We start from the raw sequence: 20,558 nt of genomic DNA, 5'->3' as shown, positions 1-20,558 counted from the left end.
TTAAAAAATTGTATGCAAAACAATTTCAACTAATTGATATATGAAATTTGTTTGTATAAACACAGAATTTTAGAAAAAAAAACGATATTTTAGTTAATTCGTGATTGACCAATCACAGACGTTTTTACTTCATATTTCAGGTCATCTCGTATATATCTCAGCCAATCACGGTGCAGTTTATAAAAAAACTGTGGGGAATCCCCCTCTTGCCGTCCAATATTTTAAATATTGGTCGCCTCGGCAAAAAAAAAAAAATATTGGTCGAGTTCAACAAACTTTTTAAGTGGGTTGGAGGTTATGAGGTGCGTCGACAAAATAACACTTGTATTTGGGCTCTAAAAATCCTCTGTATGGATAATAATGCTTGATAAACCTATAATTCCTTTCGGCAAACGGTCCTCGACGTCCCAAATCGTTATCATGTACATCGAATCTCCCCAAGATACTTCCGACCAATAAGATCTCTTCATAGTTTGCACACGGCACGCTCGTACAGTACGCAGGTCCTTGGGCATCGAAGTGGATTTAGAGTCGACGTCACAAAGGAAAGTGGTATCAATCAACGTGATCGATCTCCGGCAAAGACCAGGTCCCTTGCTGGGGAGGGAGGGGGAGGGGAGTGTTTGGGAGACACGAAGCTGGATAGGTTTGTAGACCCCTTCCAATCTGTGTCACGATGAATTAGCTCACTGTCTTTAATATTAGGAGAAGCAAACTAATCACTCTTTACGGGCTGCACCGTACACCAATAAATGCTTGATTCAGAGTATTTGTGTTTGAAGAGTACATCTGCCCATCACTGGAGGACACGTTCCACATGAACCAACATGACACACACGTCAAAGCCAGACACAGATACCATCACGTCAAGGCCCTGTCCCACGTGCACAACCTTGTGATTGACACATACGTGAAATAACAAGGTCTTTGGGGCATTTAAAAATACCAATTTCAGCCTTTATGATTTTTCAGTCCGTGCATTATAATATCCAGAGTATATATATGTGGGGATTTGCTACGAAATCCCCCTTACTTTGTCGACCATTAGTACTGATCTATGAATGACGTCATTTGATGCCACAATAATCCTCATGAGCTGCTTCCCTGGGAAGGTGGATTTTCATAAATATGGCCTTGGTCAACAGACGACACGGGCTCTAAATTCTGATTCCATGCTGTTTGGGGATGGACGAAAGGACCGAGTGAGAGCATGAGGAGGGCAAATTACTGTCCAACCCCTGGGCTGCAAATTAGCGATCTATACGAATGATAGTTTCACGACTCCGTATTAGTTTTTGAAGGAGACTGCGAGCGGATGCAACAGAATCAAACACGGTGCACTAATGTAAAATACCAATAGAATTATTGGTTTCTAATCGAACAGTTCTAGCAATTTGGTTTTGAGGGGAAAATATCGTCTCATGCAAAATATCTGAGCGAGATTTACGGTAAATTGATTAAGGTAAATCCTCTCATATTCCAAAGCGAATGGCAGAGTCACATCAATGAGTGTTAGATAATGACTGTATATAACAGACATGAGCAGCTGCTGATGCCCAGTGGATAAAACCACGGGTTATCAATCACAAGGTCCCTGGTTCGATTCCCCTGGACGCAGCGGTTGTTGCCCTGGGTAAGGCAATTTGCCTTTATTGTTTGAATCTTAGGAGAGGACTTTAAAAAGCGTTAGTCCTGTGATTGACCGCTAAAAAGTATTCCTTGTTTTCTTAAGCAGCCAAGTAAATAAAATAGTTCAACTAAGTAAAGAGGATAAGGAGAAAGCAAAAGAAAAAAACACCTCTCAACAGCTTTGAGTAATGCGTGACGTTCGTAAATGTGACTGAGACCAGTGAGAAGTGACAGTTAATTTCACTTTCCACTCGGGCGATTCGTACATCCTTCATTTCACCGTCATTTGATACTCTCTTACCGCTTCTTGCACGGGAGTTATTATTAGAAATATTTCTTGCTTATCCCTATCCTGGCTTCTGTATGAAACACACATAGAAGAAATCATTTAGTATGAATGTGTCTGTAACCTAAAGCGTTCTAGCGACTGAACGTCCTCGAACGTCGACAAGATCGTTTTGTCTCGATCAGGGTACGCCGGAATAGCGGAGGCCTCGTCATCAAGATAGCATCGCGCACAGGCCGCCTGTCTAGAGTAGAACATTGCTGAGACGGTCTGTCTGAAGACGCGGAAAACATCTGCACCTGCTGGACGCGTGACCCCAGGTAAGAAGACTTCATGTGCCAACAGTGCCTGCTCTTCTCCCGAGTCACCCTTCTCTCGTGGGCAAGCGGAAGGAGAGGGAGCGTGCGTCATCCTTGAGATAGATACCAGAGAAGTCAAGATTACTAATTCCAGCTAATGACTCCGGTCCGTCTCGCGATGTACGGTTCCAATTACCCTAATGACCTAATGACCTTCTTTATTGGAAGTATTACAACAGTAACCATCGACCGACGTGGTGGTGAGAGAGACGCGAAGTGAGGTATCTCGCGAGATTTGCATGGTTTAAACTCTTGACTCATTCGAGAAACTGGTTTAATATTTCCACCTTTAAAGTTCATGCCACCTTTATCAAAGAGGTAAAGCATATTGTAATCATCCCATCATCTCTTAACTACTGTTCAAGGTCCATACGACATAATTAGCAAATTCGATACCATACATTTGGCAAGCAGCATTCACCTTATGCCAGAAATGTTGGACTCGTTGGAAGGACATGACCATGTCGCTGTCTTGGATCGAAGGAAATAATCCATGTAACCATGGTAACCTTGGCACGAGTACTATATTATTTCCCAGAATAGCTCGTCATTCCCTAGTCTGCAGTCTTCAGGACCAGTCAAACAGGCGACAACACTTGACTTTTCGTTGAAACCGAAACCACAATACACCGAGTCTCTGATCAAAATAAATGTGATGAAATTTGGGGAGAACTGAGAGTAGGACTAGACACAGAATGGGATGCGGTGAGCAAGTTGAAGAAAGCACCACTCCAGCTTCCTGGGAACATAGAACTTGGTATTGTCCACTACAAGGGCGAAATACGCTGAATACTGATGTGGGATACAGATAGGAGATAGAGTGCACTGAACTTGAGCCACAAAGACATCAACTTTGTCTCGAAGCAATTTTCTGCCATAATAAGAAAGGACAGGAAGACTGCCAAAATGAAAGAGCAGATGGACAAAAGAGATATTGCTACAGTCGCAATACATTGTATTTCTTCATAGATGAATAGTTTCTCGCCCATTGTGTCAAAATACCGGTGATTGGTAGGGGAAAAATGACAAATGAATTGAGAAATAGCCCCCTCCCCTAAGCTCCCCCTTCTCCACACAGATATAAACAAACAATAGACACAATATTCGCAGTACACAGAAACATTTACATTTCTCTCGTTTGGATTGCACATACGAATGATGTCGAAAAAGTGCATCTGTATCTCATTAAAATAGTTATCCATATCCACCTCCCCCACCACCCCTACAGATAGTTTGCTTGTACCTTTGGGGCAAGCCTCTCATAATGCTGAGCTCTTCAAAAGTACCAAGAGTGGGTGGCATTTCATTCTGCAAATAATAAACTAGATAGAGAGCAAGACCCCATTTCGCACGTGAGCTTGGATATTCCAGATGATGTATAGGCCTATCCATCTTGATCAAATCTGGTTTTCTTGTCGTTTGTAATCGGACTATGGACTATTGTGACCTTTAGAATGTGTACATGAGGTTAATTTTTGAATAACGACATCATACTCTCGTTTCGACCTCTTCTTTTCACTCGATTTTCCAGCGAGTCGTATCTGCGGCGCCCCAATCATGTGTCTGTCAGTTTGGTCGCCGGGGAACCCGGGATGCAACATGTGGTATTTCCCCCTAAATGATTGGAGAAATCTGTAATGTCAGAGATTAATACACTCAATCACCCCGGCCGCAACTCAAGGATAAACTGCCAGAGCCCTGCACTTCGACTGAAATAAATAAAAAAGAACAGAAAACCTCGTAACCTCCGGTAGATGAAAGATACCCCAGCTTGACGAGCGATTGCGCCATCTTGAAGAGACAGACTGAGTACAGGGGGCGTTGACCTTTGATTGGCTGCAACTTCTATTGGAAATTAAGAAGAGCAAACCACAGAGACCACAAACAGTCAATGACACTTCCAGGAAAAAAGGAAGCAGCGAAACATAATTTGATACTGAACTGGACATGACGAGCTAAAATCGATAAACTATCATTCTCATCAACTGGGTGCATGTCGTCAAAAGAAAACAAAAACAAAAACAAAATCTATTTTCATGTTTTCCCATAAGGTGTGGGATACTTGAAGGAAAGTTCTTTCATTCCTAGTCTGTCTGCATTGGAACTTTTATCACGAAAACATGCTGTAAATGTCATTTCGAAACTACACTGACACTTTTTGAAAGAACACAAAAGGAGTAAAGTGTTTAGTTACTCGAATGCAATCCCCATGCCCTCTTCAAATGAGAGAAAGGGGGGGGGGCGGAGATGGGGTGGAGAAAGATTGACAGAGGAAGACCATCACTTTGCTTCAGAAAGTTGCTATTTTGTATCATTGTTAGTTATTATTCATGGATGAAGGATAAAATTGAAATATTAATAATCAACGCATTAAATATCTAGCAATTGGGGCATGACCTTGATAAAGCAATGACCCTAATCCTTCTAGTTTAAGGAATGCAGTTTCCAACTACCATTAAAATAAAATGAAAACTAAAACCTCTGAGAGGTTCAAAAAATACGCTCGTGGTTATATACATTGCATCCAAGTATGTCTTAGATAGATGTGCACGTGCACTGTAATTTCATTTTTCTGCCGTTTTCTCCAATTATACCGGCTAGTAAATACCTCATTTTTTGTGGGTTTTTTTTTTTTCATCCAAAATTCCCTGAGTGAAAAGGCAACCCTAAGTTTAATACGACTTTCGAAAAGTAAAATTGAACAATTATATAAGAATGGAAAATATGTGAATAATCAAACATTAATAAATAAAGTTATGAAATTTCAAGCGAAGTCAAGGTGAGGAGATCATGTGTAACGATTCTCCCAAGCATCATAAAGATCAAAACGAAATAAGTTCATTAGACGGGTTGATGATAAAAATACTGAGTTCTTGAAACACATACAATAATTGTTGTATTTACCTGTGGCAGTTTCGACGACGGGCTGTCATCTTTCTAATAACGATGTGTAATCAGCGACTGATGTTTAGGCGCCAATTAGCAGTCACCCAGGTGTGACATCTTTAGATGTCACACCTGGGTGATTGAGCCGGTCATACATCAGATAAACGCAGTTGAAAGAAAATTGGATGTTTTTGACGTTTAGATTCAGTCACGCGTGCAAGTCTTTTTGGCATTCGATTTACATTAATTTAAAAGACCACACTGACATGCTTCATGAAGTTTTATCCAATTCTTGGGCTCCGGGATTCGAAAAGAAGGAAGTTATCTATCAAACAATCGATCTTCAAAGAAATATACGACTTCCCATTTTCATTTAGAACTTTTTATTTTGTCAGCTGTAATGTCTGCGACTTGATAAGGGTAACGTGCCATATTTGTCAAAACTACTTCCTTCTGGTGACGTGCCTTAAAAATTATGATAAAACCTCAAACGTCGTGAAAATAAACAAAGATGCTACGTGTTTCATATCTTATATAGATGTAAATCAATATCATTATTTCTCTTCATTCCGGAAAGGGAAGGGAAAATTCTTGAATCTACAGCACATGCCTGTTTGTTTCCTGTAGTATATCAACGTGGGTTGCGTGAATCTATGCTGAAACAACAAAAAGATCAGTTAAATTCACAGTCACCGTCGTGTGAGAGCGAGGGGGCCTTAACACTCTCTAGCAAACTAAAATTTATAATAGCTACCTGCATCACGACATGACGTGAACATTTTGGAGAAGGAAAAAATTCCATAAAAATGATTGTTCAATTCCTGCCACTTCACAGCAGAAAAAAAAAAAAACACCCCAGCAACAACAACCAAAAGACACCGACCTGGTCATGTTCTTTGTATTGTCAATATAAGAGATTGACTATCAACAAGATAAAGTTAGTCGAAAAGATCTGGTTCTCGTTATGTTTAAGGAACAGCAGAGAAAAAGAATTCGATCATTTTGACCGTTATGTGGTTGGTCCATTCCCATCCACAAGTCCCCCTCCCCCCCCCCCCCCCACCAATTCGCATGACATAAAAGAGTCAAGGTTGGTTAGTGTATCATCCACGATCTTACTAAATTGGTGTATATAAAAATACAAGGTGTCTATTGGGGGGGGGGGGGTGGTTAAGGGACGAAAGTCTGGGTTATAACATCAATCACTCAATCAATCAAGATTGATTGCACTGGTGAGAAAGATAAAAGCGTTATCTCAAATATGATAGGCTCCCCTGACCATGGACCCTAGGGTCCATCAAGGAGCTTCATTTGGGTCCATGCCCTGACGCTGCAAGATACTGCGTGAACGGCCGCGTGGTCAGCAGGTGACGGAAATGAGGGGCGTGGTGTACGCAGCCACCTTCCCACCCCCTCCCCTGGGAAAAATATGCTCATCATCTTGAAAGTGGAGTGGTCAAACCCTTTTTCACGCAGAAGGTCAGATCATAATTGTAAGATTAGCACTTAGCTGGTACGGGGTGTGTGCGTGCATGCGTGTGTGTGTGTGTATTGTGTCTGCGTGTGTGTCCATGTGTGTGTTTGTCTGTGTGTGTACTATTTGAATGGAAGTGAATAAATATGACTTGATATAAAGAGTGCGTGTGTGTGTGTGTGTGTGTGTGTGTGTGTGTGTGTGTGTTGTGTGCATGCGAGGTGTGTGTTCCGAAGGTGCTTGTGTCAGTGCACCTGTTTTTGGGAGGAGGGACAGCGGATGATCATTTCTCAAAACAATGATTCGAAGAGAGATGCCTGCCTTTCGGGCAGTCGGAAGCACGTTCCAGTTCCGTCAATCATATCTCTGTATCCCATCTGAGAGCGTTGATGATCTGACAGCTTCGTCGCACTTGGACAAAGATCTCCTAAAAAGCTTGCCAATCCATGTTACCACGTAGCAACTTCGAAAAGTTTTGCCACCGAGAGCTTAAAGGGGAAATCCAGTCCAAATATAAGTTAGTCTGACAAGAAAGAGTACAATATTACAAGTTCAACGGTAAATTTTGACCGAAATCGGGTGAAAAGTAAGGAAGTTATGACATTTTGAAGTTTTGCTGATTTTTCAGGAAACAGTTCTTGACAAGTCAATATGAATATGCAAATGGCAAAGTGAGTATGTCTGTTCCTCACAACTTGCCATATAGTTTGTACATAAAATTTTGAAATTTCCAGTTTTTCATTCAAACATAGTTATGCCCGAGGCTCTAATCCTGGTATATCTAACTGATCACTATTCTGATGTTACTTTACCAGAAATAACATCATGTTTCAAACTTCAATGACAGAAACATTGATTTTTCGTCATTTTGTTTTTTTGTATACGATCAATGAAAAATTGTGAGGGTATGACATGGTTAGCTCACTCATTTGCATATTCATATCCACTGTACAAGAACTGTTTTGCAGAAATTAACAAAACTTTAAAATATCATAGCTTCCTTATTTTTCATCCGATTTCAGTCAAATTTTTACCGTTGTACTCGTAAAATTTAACTTTTTTTTTATTAGACTAACTTATATTTAAACTGGATTTCCCCTTTCAATGTAAGCGTCCCGCTGGAAGATTATATATCTCTCATGCAGTTTCTATATCTTTTTTAAGTACTTGACAAGAAACGTAACTTTGTCGTTGTTGCTCTTGAAGTTTCTATGAACTTTCGTGGCTTTTTACGATTCATTCCGTACAGATGAAACTAGAACTGATATCCGATTACAATTATTATTAAAGTGGTTTGGAAATTGTAGTGCAAGTGGTAGCATGCGATCCTAAAATCTGTCCCCAAAACTATTGATATTCAGTTTGGAACTAGAAACAAGCATAATGTGCAAAATCGAGTGCAGCGTACCCTCGGAAGAAAGAGATTTCAAATGATTTGATTTGTAATTAAAACGTCAAATCACGGACACACACAGAGAACATTATTCACTGATATGACTGTTTAATTGAAATTCCGGACCAGTTAGTCTAAAAGAAAAAGTACAATTTTCGATCGAAATTGGTTTAAAATTAAGTAAGGAAGTTGTGGAATTTTGAAGATTCGACAATTTGTAAAAAGCAGTTCTCGAACAATTGATATGACTATGCAAATGAGTGAGCTGATGATGTCATCACCTCATAATTTTTCATTGATCGTGTGAAAAAAAATATGACGAAAATTCCATTCTTCTGCTATATCAGTGTAAAAAAAAATAATGCCATTTCCGGCTGAATAACTTCAAAGTAATGATCAATCAGATATGTTAGGATTTGAGAGTGGGCATAATTGTTTTCGTAAAAAGAAAAGACTTTATATGCAATCTATATCGCAAGTTTGTGAGGCAACACTCACTATTCGCAGAATAATTCATATTGATTGCTCAAGAACTGTTTCATAAAAATTTCGGAAAATCTTTTATTGTAAAACCTCTTTAATTTTTGTCCGATTTCGGTCATATTTTCAATGTTGTGCCTTAAACATTCTACTCTTTCTTTTCAGACTAAATCTTAAATGTTGCAGGATTTCCTTTTAAGTGTTGCCAATGCACTTGGCCTAGGATACCATTTGTAAACGAAAATTCAACTGGGAATATATATATGCTAAAATTGATCCCAATGGGGACTGCGTGACCGAAGGAACGGAAGAAGGGGGAAAGACAGGATCCAGGCGGAGGATGCGGGAGATGCCAGAATTGGCGAATACCGTATCTTGAGAGGCGCTAATTTGCCCCCCGACAAGTGGGTATTTCGGGTGGGTAAAGGATCGAAATGCGGGACACTTCGGCATTGACCTAATTCGGATTCATCCTGCCAACGGGACTATGGGGAGCGTGATGATAAATTCGCTCCTAATGAGACGATGATTGGTCTGTAAATCTTCGTGATAGAATACTGATCTGTCGTTGGTGCCGCAATTTTCTTTTTCAATATTATTTATTCACTACCATTGAAATAATACCCAAAAAATATACAACGTAACAACGTAGTTCCTTTACTGAGTATCATTTGAGCACTTGGAAATACAAATGAACAGAGGTAATGATTAAATCTAATATTTCATGTTTCATCGAAACGAATGGAATGATAATAGTACAGGAAAATGATCGCATTAAAGTCTTCGACGGTTCAAAAATTGTCCAACGCGATTGCCACGACTGATCTCAAGATCTGATGAGATCCGATACGATCAACACGATTATAGTACTCCACGATCAGGGCATGATTTCAATAGCGGCCTAAAGTGTGATAGACATAATGAAAAATTCCACGATCAGCTATACTAATGGCCAATCGCGGCGTGCGTAGCTAGTCGCACGACAGCGGGAGGGAACTATCACTAGTAACAGCTCTTTTGAAATTACCATTACAAGTCACAAAATGGTTTCTGTCGAGGAAAGACAGTCATTCTACTTTCTCCGTCATTTCAGTAGATGACAAATTAGGTGTTTCACAAAGCGATTTGTCTTTCCTTTTTTTTTTTTAATTTGATGAAGTCTAATTTACCATGTGAACACTTGTGGGTTGCAAAGAGATACTGGAAAGTAAATTTCTGAACAGGTAATGTCAGTACTATTCATATATCACAATCTGCTTAAAATGAGCACAACGAGATAAACTGTGGCCAAGAAATAGAAATGTTTCAATCTGTGTCAAAAGACCCCTTGGGCAGGCAAGCAGCTTCTTTTAACAGCACAGCTTCCTGTGTGAATGATATTATTGTGCCACCCAAAGCGCGTGCAGGTTAGAAAAAAAAAAACGGGGGGGGGGAGGACGTCGTCTCTATATCGAACGAAAGGCTGCTCTGGCAAGTAACTTCCAGTCATTTCCATTTCGAAATGAATAAAGCGATATAAGGAGGCCGAAAATACGTTCCGCATTTCACTCAACGTGGCGCACTGCATCCGGTTTCGTATACTAGTATAGATGGCGTGTTTATAGCCCTTGGGATCGGCGAGATACATCTTGGAAGATTCCGACTTGTCGGGCGGTGCCTCCTCCCTGGCGTTCTCCCTTCTCCCTTCCCCCTTTGCATCCCTCCCATGTCTCTCCCCCCCCCCCCCCCTTTCTCTGCCTCCCTCTATGACCACCATCTGTACAGAGTTTAAAGGCAGGAAAACCAAAAATAGCGCATAATGTACATAACTATGTGCACAGTTGAAACAACTCCTTGGTTGAAACAAGTTGCCATCATCACTGCGTTAGCACATGCAGGCAAGCCTTCCACTGGCTCGCACACATATTAAAATTTGATTTTTTTTTTTCAATACAAAACAAGAAAGCAACATTGTTAGATCATATCAGTCTCGAAGCGTTAATGAATTTGCAATGGAAATATTTTCCTGATTTTTTTTTTCTTCCTGTCATCCTGAGAAAATCTTGCTCGAAGAGCTGGCCTTTGTCTGCACGACTAGGTAATAATAATGACAAATAGTTCTACCTTCTTTCCCCCCTTCTACTATGTCTTCCCCTTCTTCCTTTTCTCCGTTTCCTCATCCTTCTCCGCCACTTCCCTCATCTTCTTGTTCTTTGTTTTCTCCTTCTCCTTTCCTCTACTCCATTGTTATTATGCTCAAACATCAAGACTAAAAAACAGGAAGAAAAGCTGCGTATTATGACAGCGGAACAGAGAGACACCGAAGCAGTGAAAGTGATTGAAGTGTGTGCAATTTATGTGATACTTTTCTCGTTTCGAGGAATTTTTTAGAAAAGCGCTTACACAAGGGCAGAAATGAGCTGAAAAATGTCTGTGGTATGTAATTGGCAACGCTTCATGGATATTATGTTTATTGATACAGCCTCCTGCATTTTTGGTCCGGTCTTCCTCCTAGTGAAACTCAATGAAGCGCCTCGGGCGGCAAATGTGGTTGTTTACTCGCAATATCTGGCAAATTTTTCCGCATTTTTTTCCCCAATAAGCGTAGTCATTTTGGATTCATGAGTCATGGATGTGTGACTGCGAAATTGGTAATTGGAAAAAGACACCATCAACTACTTTGAAGCAAATATGAAACCTATGCAAAAATGTGAATTGAGTGAATGCAGTAATGTCAGCAGAACACATCAGCGAAGTTTGAGGAAACTAGGACAATCCGTTCAAAAGTTATGAGTTTCGGTTCAGCCACCTCTGGATGAGAAAACTACAGTTCGTGACATCACATAACGTACTACGATATGAAATATAGAACATTTCACAATATTTGATTCTTTAATGCAAAGCACACATTCCCTCGATTTGTTACTGACACAATTATGTTGAGTAATGTAATTTCCCCTACTTTATGAAAGAGATATGTTAAGTGCTACCTCAGTATGCTAGAAAGTGAAAATATGTTGGACTTTCTTTGTATTTTCTTTCTATCGCTATGCTTCAGAAAAAATAATTCAAATGCACCTATACCCTCATCAATCACCATATATACTGGTAATCGCTTTAATGTTTTAATTCAGACCACTGCAACATCTCACCCTCTCTCTCTCTCTCTCTGTTTCATTTTCATCCTCTCCTTCTCTGCCCCGTCCCTATTCGTTTCCCCCCCCCCTCCCCCCCCCCCCACTAAACGAAGCAGGAGGTTTTCATGAATACATAGATTGACCCTACCATCTGCCGCTAGTTCATCATGAACCCACCTCACGCTGTCGTGGACACATTTCGCACCCATCGCATGACTACTTTCCTTTTGTATTGCTCTAACTCGTCCTTTACGCGAGGTGAAATATACCTTAATAAAGTGTAATCGTAATGGTGCATCATCTTTTATATCTAAATACAAACTTCTCTCAAGTCTTGACTGTAGATGTAGCTGTCGAGGAGCATTCCAAAATTATGTACAATATCATTTCGATTGATATATTATGGAGTCGGGAAGAGAGCGAGCGGGACGACAACACAAATTACGTATTGTCTAACAAATTTGAGAGAAAAAAAGTCTTTCATCACGCAAATAGCGAAAGTTGGATTGGATACTTCGTAACCTTCTTGACGTTTATAGTGTGATTCCGCTGCAAAACAAAACGTGTTGCGACACTATATAGACGTGCTGCTCAAAAACTGTGATGACTGTGTCTTTATTATTCTCATGATTTGATCCGAAGTCGTTTGTCTCTGTTACATTGCAGATCACCTCTTCGCAATCCAACTGCTCTACAAGGTTTCGCATCTCACTCGGAGGCTAGAAAGGTTTTCTTCCAAAATAAAGGGGACTCTATTTCGGGCGGCCTAGATTCACAAAGAGCGTGCAATATCAGAATGGTGAATCCGTGCTCTTCCTCCACTATAGGAACAGCTGAGCGGAATTTGAACAGTAAAACCCTTCGTGGATTTCGAGACGGCAGATGCAGTGATCAAGTTGGCTTTACCTAGATATAAAACATATAAAGGGCATTAATTCTTTCGTATATTTTAATCGTTTTTGTTTTCTTTATGATAAACCTTAAGTTTAACACGTGTCTGTACGGGAAGAATTATTCACGGAAGTAACTGTAATGTATTCACTATAATGCAATCCCGCCTCTGGCCCATCCTCCTCACAAGGAGGTACTAGGTGAGTATTCACACATTCCATGCCGTGTGGGGCTGGTGTCGTACCGCGTTTGGAAGGTACAGTGTATTATGAAAGCAGTTCTTCGTAAACGTTACCAACTGCTTGCTTGGTAACATTCCAGTCCGGATCAGAAAGAAATCAGCCCGGCTTAACGCTGGCTTGGCTACCACATCTGAGTAAACAATAATGAAGCGAATCAATCATCTTATATTATTGATTCTTCACAAATTAGGGCACCAAGTATACACCAATGTTCACCTGTTGCACTTCCCCCCTTCTCCCGGTTCTATCATGTTTTGCACAAAGCTATTTATCCAAAGAGTGTGCTATGGAGCACAATGGGGGCCTCTGCAGGAACCTCCGGATCTTTTCGCATGAGACAAAAAAGAGACCCCTTCCTTCTCGGATATCATCAATTACGGTTTCGCTAAAAGTCTCCGAAATCTCCGAAAAGCCACCCTCAATCCGACTCGGGCTTACTTCCAAAATAGAAAGCGATCGTTTCGGTTCGAAAGGTTAGAGCGACGAAACCAAAATGGATCGAGAGAGTCAGACACATAGCGACCCTCCGTGAAACAGGTGGTTGGAAGCTGACAGATCCGGTGCCTACGAAATGTCCGGGAATCGTGGAAGAATGCTCCAATAACAATGATGTCCGAATTGATGGCAAAGGCAACATCTTAAACTTTGGATAGACCAAGACGCGTTTCCTTAGAGCAACAAACGATCCCATATAACTATACCAGTATACTTGGGGGAGAACTTAGGATATCTATACTGTATAAGAACAAGATCTACCGGAAGGGCTGGAAAACAGGACATCTATATGTTACAGTTATTCATACACATAAAATACATTTTATACTACGTGTAAAATATATCCTCGCTAACAGGAAACCCCTAACTACCAATATCAATATTTCATATTACATTTTCATGGTTTCCATATTTGATATCTGCAATCTAGAATGTTACAAAAGAAAAAAAATGCTTTGTGAGTTCACGTGTTGTGATGGCTTTTTATACATTCGAACAGCTGCAGCATCAAAAGAACATAGGATTTGCTATGTCAGATTTTTTTTTCAATAATAATATAATTAAAATGTGAGAGCTCTGAAGTGATTGTTACTCGTCCTTGCTACACAGCGCAAGTTAATTTTCAGTTACCGCCGTTGCATCACTAGAAATTATTCTAAAAATAAGAAGTAGGGCCTACTGTCCTTTTAACCTTCTCAAATCATTAATGATGGTCAAGGAAAGATGAGGAATAATTTCTTCCTGTAAAGGACAGGCAATTTTTCTCCAGGGAAGAGTTCTTGAGAATTCTGGAATGTATGCGCCTTTGGCCTGCATGCCGTTCCTATTATTCCCGACAAAGTTCGTGATAAACACTTTAAGTCAGTGCCTCAAAAACTTGGCAGAACACGAACACTCTGGATGACTTGCGTATGTTTTTCGGCCATATATCCTTGCTGGCCTGCTGCTTTTTTTTTCTATTTGATATCTTTACTCCGTCAAAACGACGTTTTCGCTTATGGAAATAGACAGGCGCGTTGATATTTATATCAAAAGCTAATTCTTTCCAGAAAAAAAAAGAGATATTCTCCTTTTTTTCGACTTCTGTCATTCTTTTTATCCTCTCAGTTTTATATCCTCTCGTATCCCGTATACGCGACCTCGTCGAAGAGTACCGCAATTGAGGCATCTCATGTACTCCAAGCAATAGTCACGACATGAACACACGTTGATTGATGCAGCCCAACCCGCGGGGTTGTCTTCTTGTCGTCCCGTAGCCGTCCCACTCACTTGGCAGACGAACAACACATCAGCATGCGGCCACCTGTCCCGGAGAAACTGGCGACTCTTTTGCTCTCGCATGCAAGCTTCATCAACTTTGTTCAAGTGACTGACAAACCTGAACGTGACCTGGAAATCGGGTACGATGGAAGTCCCCAACATTTCGGTACAACATCTCTCGTAAAGAAAGCTATTAATCAACGCGGGTCCATCTGAACAGAACCGACTCGTCCTTTTTCGAACGTCTCCAGCCAAGCAAGAGACGGAGAGGGGGGAGGGGGGGGGGGGGAGTAATAACAACAATAACGAAACATAGATTGTCTTACCTCACTACTCCCATAACGGAAATCGCATTCAATCGGCATATTCCCAGAGTGAGTCAGTGAAATATGACTTGTGCTATTTATGACATGGTCTCTGATTGTTCTCTTCATCCGATTCCGGGTCCCCGTTCCGCTCCCAGGGGGTCGTTCCTTAACGGAAACCGAACGTGATCGGGTGGAACGACACCAATCGCAACCAGCGCGTTCCTACTTACCCATGCGACTATACGTCCGGTTTATCCCTCTATCCTGGTCGTCTTATCTCGCATTCATCTCTTTCTCTATCAACTACTGTGTATATACATGTGTACTGTCCATCTATATATTTACCTATCTTTCTATCCATTCATCATGGTGTAAATCTGTCTATTTGTGTCCATGACATTTGCTTCCTGCGACAACTGAAATATCTGCAGGCAAAAGTCAAACATAGTTTCTAACCACAAACATAACCCTAAGCTAACCTTAATCCCCACATCAAATTAAACCATCTATTTATCTATTGTATCTACCTATCTACATGTATCTAGCTATCTCTCTATATCTTTCAACCAACAAACTATCCACCCAATTCATTCATCCAGCTAACTACGCATTCATGTACATCTCGTGCGCATACTTCCAACGTCCGACACACCTCTTGTTGAAAGACGTTGATTTCTCTGTTAAGAGTTTTCCTTGATTTTCGTCAGTGATTCTAGTACGTTTTTACAGATTAAGCAAAATAAGAACGCAAACAATCATGCCCTCCTCAGTCCCTCCGTCAGGCGATTATTACTGCTTCTTGTGATTTTATTTTCAATTTCAATATATTATTTTCACGACTTAATTTGCATCTATTGTCAAGAATCTTGAAGATAACGAACTCATCGAAGAATATACAAGCAATTTCGACATGAAACTGCTAATTTGCTTTATTTCATTTTTTGTTTGTTATGGCAGTTCATCTAAATGTAGTTTCGGAGTTTGTTTAAGATTGTATGACGAATTACTTAAATGTGACGTATACGAACTTTGATTAAATAAATGAATGACATTACTACTGCTACAGCTGATGATAAAATAATGAAGCTACACAACTCTATGATAAAATCTCGCCCATGGCAGAGTTTGTGCTACTTCTCAACAAATGCCAACTATTACTATCATATCCGATGTATAAAAAGAAAAATAAATGAAAGAAATGTGACAAAGAGTACTAGTATTCATGTTTTGAGTAGGTGCATCATTCGGACAACCATGAGGATTATGAGAATTTGAATACAAAGAACATAACAGCTCTACTAGACTGGTGTAGCTTTATACGGATCTTTTTTTTCTCACCTCTTCCAGTGGTGTACGTCAGAGAGTAAGTCCTGGAACCTGTGCTGGCAGATCCTGGCCTTACTCTCGAAATGTAAGTCTGGAACTAGTTGTTCGTGAGGAGCCTGGTCTGATGATGGTCGTTCTCCCGCTCTGTATCGGTCTCGAGATGGACGCACTCGTGATTGTTCGGCTCGATCCCACAGGTTGGCTCGAACTCGGTCTCAGGATCACTGTACCCGTCGACCGTCCAGACGACGACGAGACACTTCCCGGTCTCGACCCCGTGCTCGACCTGACGTACGAGGCCTCGTATTGGCAGCGAGAGCCGAAGTACCCTGCCAGACATGAGCACTGATTGGGTCGTATGCACCGCCCGTTGTTTCGGCATGTTGGATTACACAGAGCTGTAAAGAAAGGATCCCGAACAAACATTGGAATGATATAAATATCAAGCAACGAAGCCAGCCTACTTTGATACTGGAATGTTTGCAGTAATCAAACTTTTCAGCTGACTCATACACACTCATGGTCTTCTCGTCCAACGAATGAAAGTGGAAAACATTGACGAAAAATAGTATGAACATGTTTAAGCCTTTTGGGAGACTGTACACAATTAGTCGATAATCAAGTTGGCAATCTTTCATGTAACTGTAACCCAATTCGATATCATAAAGACACTGGTTATTCAAATTATAATCACACTGATATCATTATGGTGGTATATGTTTTGATGGATTATCTTCAGCCTGCAGATTGTCAGTGTCAGGAAAATTTGGCGTGAGAGAAGTTGTTGTTCCAGATTGTTCAAAATTGTTCATTACGAAAGCAAACGGAAGTTCATTGGACCATGCAGCGGTAGATTGAACGGTAATTGAAATGAATAAATTGAAATTGAAATTGAAATTGAAATTGAAATTGAAACTGAAATAATGATGATAGCGTAAAAAAGAATTGAGCTGAATACAGACTACACACAGTTTTCATGTTATGTCTTCCCGAACCAAAGGCCGAGTAAAGTCGCAGGGAGACTGTTCGGAAAGTTGTTCATGGTGGTTCTTGAAGTGGTAATATAGTTTTGGTTGATGTCGGGATTTAGGTTTTAACTTTTTCCGAGATAATTAGAAATCACTTGAAACTTTGTTGATTTTTTTAATATCTCAGCCATTCCAAAGCCGATTTTCATCAAATAAACTTTGAATTCATCTTAGAATTGTATGCTCTTTATAAGTGGTTTCTGATTATATCTGAAAAAAGTAAAGATCTGAATCCCAATCTCAGCCAAAACTATACCATCCCTTTAAAAAGCGCATGGGACATGTGCTCTCTGGTACCATGGAGAGTCTCTTTCAATTATTTTTCATAAATGATTACAAGAAGCAGGTGGAATCAAGAGTTTTAACTTCAAATCATTCGAGAAAGGACAAACCGGGCGAAACCCCCCCCCCCCCCCCGACAACATTGTGCGACCGGTTCTTAATCAAATTTCAGGATCTGAGCTGAGCAGGTTAACCCTTTCCGGCCCAACAAACCACAATGCCATTGACTATATCCACAATAACTTGGCCCTGGTAGGTACAGAGTTTAGCCGGCAATTAATGCGAACTAATGACTCATAACTATGGCAGACACACTTCATTGGACAACGACACCTGCTAGGCCTCTTTGACACAAATTGGGGGTAATTAACACTACCATCGTCTGCCCTGGCGCGGCGGGGATTTCTGATTATCTATAGGTTAGAAGAGAAAAATTATCATCGCATTTCTAACATTACCATGTATCAAAGAAAATTTCGTGCTCTTTTTAAAGAAAAAAAAAGAGGTCTGTCGAAACAGATAGGATTAGGATATTCTCTACACAGGGATTCCGTTTCGTAAACAAGTTCACTCCATTTTAAGTCAACCTTAATAGATAATGCAAAATCAAACAAACACATTAACACTAAACAGTTTTATCAAAGAATAAAGCATTAGTTATGAAATACTTTCATCGCAGCCATATGAACAGATTACATAAGAGACCATACCTATTTTTTACAAGACTCCAAATAGTTTGTGCATGAAATATAAAACAGAGAAATAAATAAAGTCATGTCTGTGGTCGATAAGTCAGCATTTGCAATTTGTCCTTTGTTAGATTTGTCGACAGTGTTTTAAGAACATGTCATTACATTTCTAGATTTGTTGATGAGATGGCTATCATCTCGTTTTACGCGTCAGTTGGAAACTTGTGAGGAGATGACTTCATCACGTCTGTTACCTTGCGCGACAATGAATTACGTTGTGATTAGTTGATGTAAGTTCTGAATTGGCCGAGCTGATGAAGCGTAAAGGATCGGACATGAAACCGTTATAAGAATTAAAACTGTAAATCCAGATGAAGTGATTTTATTTTGTGCCTTAATAAATCGTTGTGACTAATATCAATTATGGTGATCAATTATTTTTCCTTTCTTCATCAAACTTCTTCTGTTTATCTCTTTTTTCATTTCGCATTAGCAAGTTAAATCAAACTTCCATGAACAGACAGTTAATGGAGGGGACAGTTCGCTCTTATATGAAAATCGAATCAAAGACGAATTTCGACGGACGAGGTTACAGCGCGCGTGCGTGACGTGGGAGTTCAAGTTCGATGTGCGTTGCGGCACCCGACGCGGGCAGGAAATGGGACAAGCCAAATGGGCAAGGGTATTGACGGAGCAGTGGGGAGGGGCGCACAAATTGTTTCCAATTGATTGCGATCGGTTGGGGGGCTAACTGGGTTACTGTCAGCACGGGTCGTTGACTGGCCCCCGATGACAGCGCTAAATACCAGCAGCGGAGTGTATTATCTGGGAGAGTCTGGCGGGCGAGATGTGGGAGGACAAACCTACTTGCCTCCTGCTCGGTCCATCGGGTGGACAGGTCTGACATGAAATGAAAATTCATCGTAAACTATGTTAAAATTTACTCGAAATAGAGTAAATTAAGGGACAAAAACAGTGAGAGCTTCACTGAAAATGAACAGAAAAACAAGAAAGATCTGAAAACCGTAGGTCTCTCATTCTATTCCCCCCCCCCCGATTATGTAATGATATCGATCACAATGACACATTTCATGCAAATTAGACGAGTTGGTGATGTCATGGCATTACAAATCTCGCGTTTGTTGCACACAAATCTTAAAGGGGAAATCCAGTCCAGATATAAGTTAGTCTGATAAGAAAGAGTAAAATATTACGAGTTCAATGGTATAACTGTGATCGAAGTCGGATGAAAAATAAGGACGTTATGACATTTCAAAGTTTCGCTATATTTGGGGAAAACAGTTCTTGAACAGTCAAGATGAATATGCAAATGGCAAAGTGAGCGTGCCATTCCCTCACTACTTACCATATAGTTTGTACATAAAATTTTGAAATTTCAATTTTTTCATTCAAACGCAATTATGCCCAAGGCTCAAATCCTTGTATATCTAACTAATCACTATTCTGAAGTTATTCAATCAGGAATAACGTCATGTTTCAGACTTCAATGACAGAAGCATTGAATTTTTGTCATTTCTTTTTGTACAAGATCAATGGAAAATTGTGAGGTTATGACATGGTCAGCTCACTCATTTGCATATTCATATCCACTGTACAAGAACTGTTTTGCAGAAATTAGCAAAACTTCAACATGTCATAACTTCCTTATTTTTCATCCGATTTCAGTCAATTTTTTACCGTTGAACTCGTACGATTTTACTCTTTTTTATTAGACTAACTTATGTTTGGACTGAATTTCCCCTTTAACTCCTTTTTTTTTTTTCGTTTTGTGACAAAACTCAAGACGAAATTATTCACAAGAACATGCTGTTACAGTTGTAACGATGTTGCAGGATACTCTGTAAAGGGAATGGGGTTATAGTTTTGTGTTTATAGTGCTCATATCATATGTCGATATTGCAGAATATAAATATCGTTTTTTTGCATGATATATTTTGTACACATATATGCTTTGTTGAAAATGAAAATAAACGAAATGAAATGATGGTGAAATGGAATAGTTCCTGATTCACTTAAAATGAATTAATCCCTAGAACGCTAATGCATTTTGGCGGAATTGTATCGTGGATCACCCATCCATTCATTGCGATTTATGATTATATTGCTTCATGAAACCATGATGAAACTCAAAATTCCAAACTTTTTTGATCATTATATTTTTGATTGTGCAACTGTTCGCGGTTCGTTTAAATCATCTTGCACAAAAAAAAAAGACAAATGGAATCAATTTCAATTTAACATACCATTAGCCACATCTAAATGTTATTCCTTCCAATCTATCGTCATCTTCGTCGTTTCATGTCACTATCACAATGAATCATTTAGTGCGTCTTCCCTGCCCCCTCTTGTCTTCATCTCATCATTTTCATTCCCTTTCTCTTCTTTGCCATCGC

General features: G+C 40.0%; 1 protein-coding gene across 1 annotated transcript in view; it reads right to left on the bottom strand.

Moving 5' to 3' along the window:
- LOC139735655 (uncharacterized) overlaps positions 1-20,558 on the bottom strand; it is a 175,616-nt gene that overhangs the window by 70,296 nt on the left and 84,762 nt on the right. The window contains exon 3 of the mRNA XM_071646406.1: positions 16,158-16,543. The gene's annotated coding sequence lies outside the window, so the exon portion shown is untranslated. The remainder of the gene's footprint in view (positions 1-16,157; positions 16,544-20,558) is intronic.

Source organism: Diadema antillarum, unplaced genomic scaffold (genome assembly GCF_040938485.1).
Source record: "Diadema antillarum isolate AM-2024a unplaced genomic scaffold, OU_Dant_1.0 seq00000590_RagTag, whole genome shotgun sequence".
NCBI lineage: Eukaryota > Metazoa > Echinodermata > Echinoidea > Diadematoida > Diadematidae > Diadema > Diadema antillarum.
The sequence above is the reverse complement of the archived record's forward strand: the minus strand, read 5'-3'. Positions and strand labels throughout refer to the sequence as shown.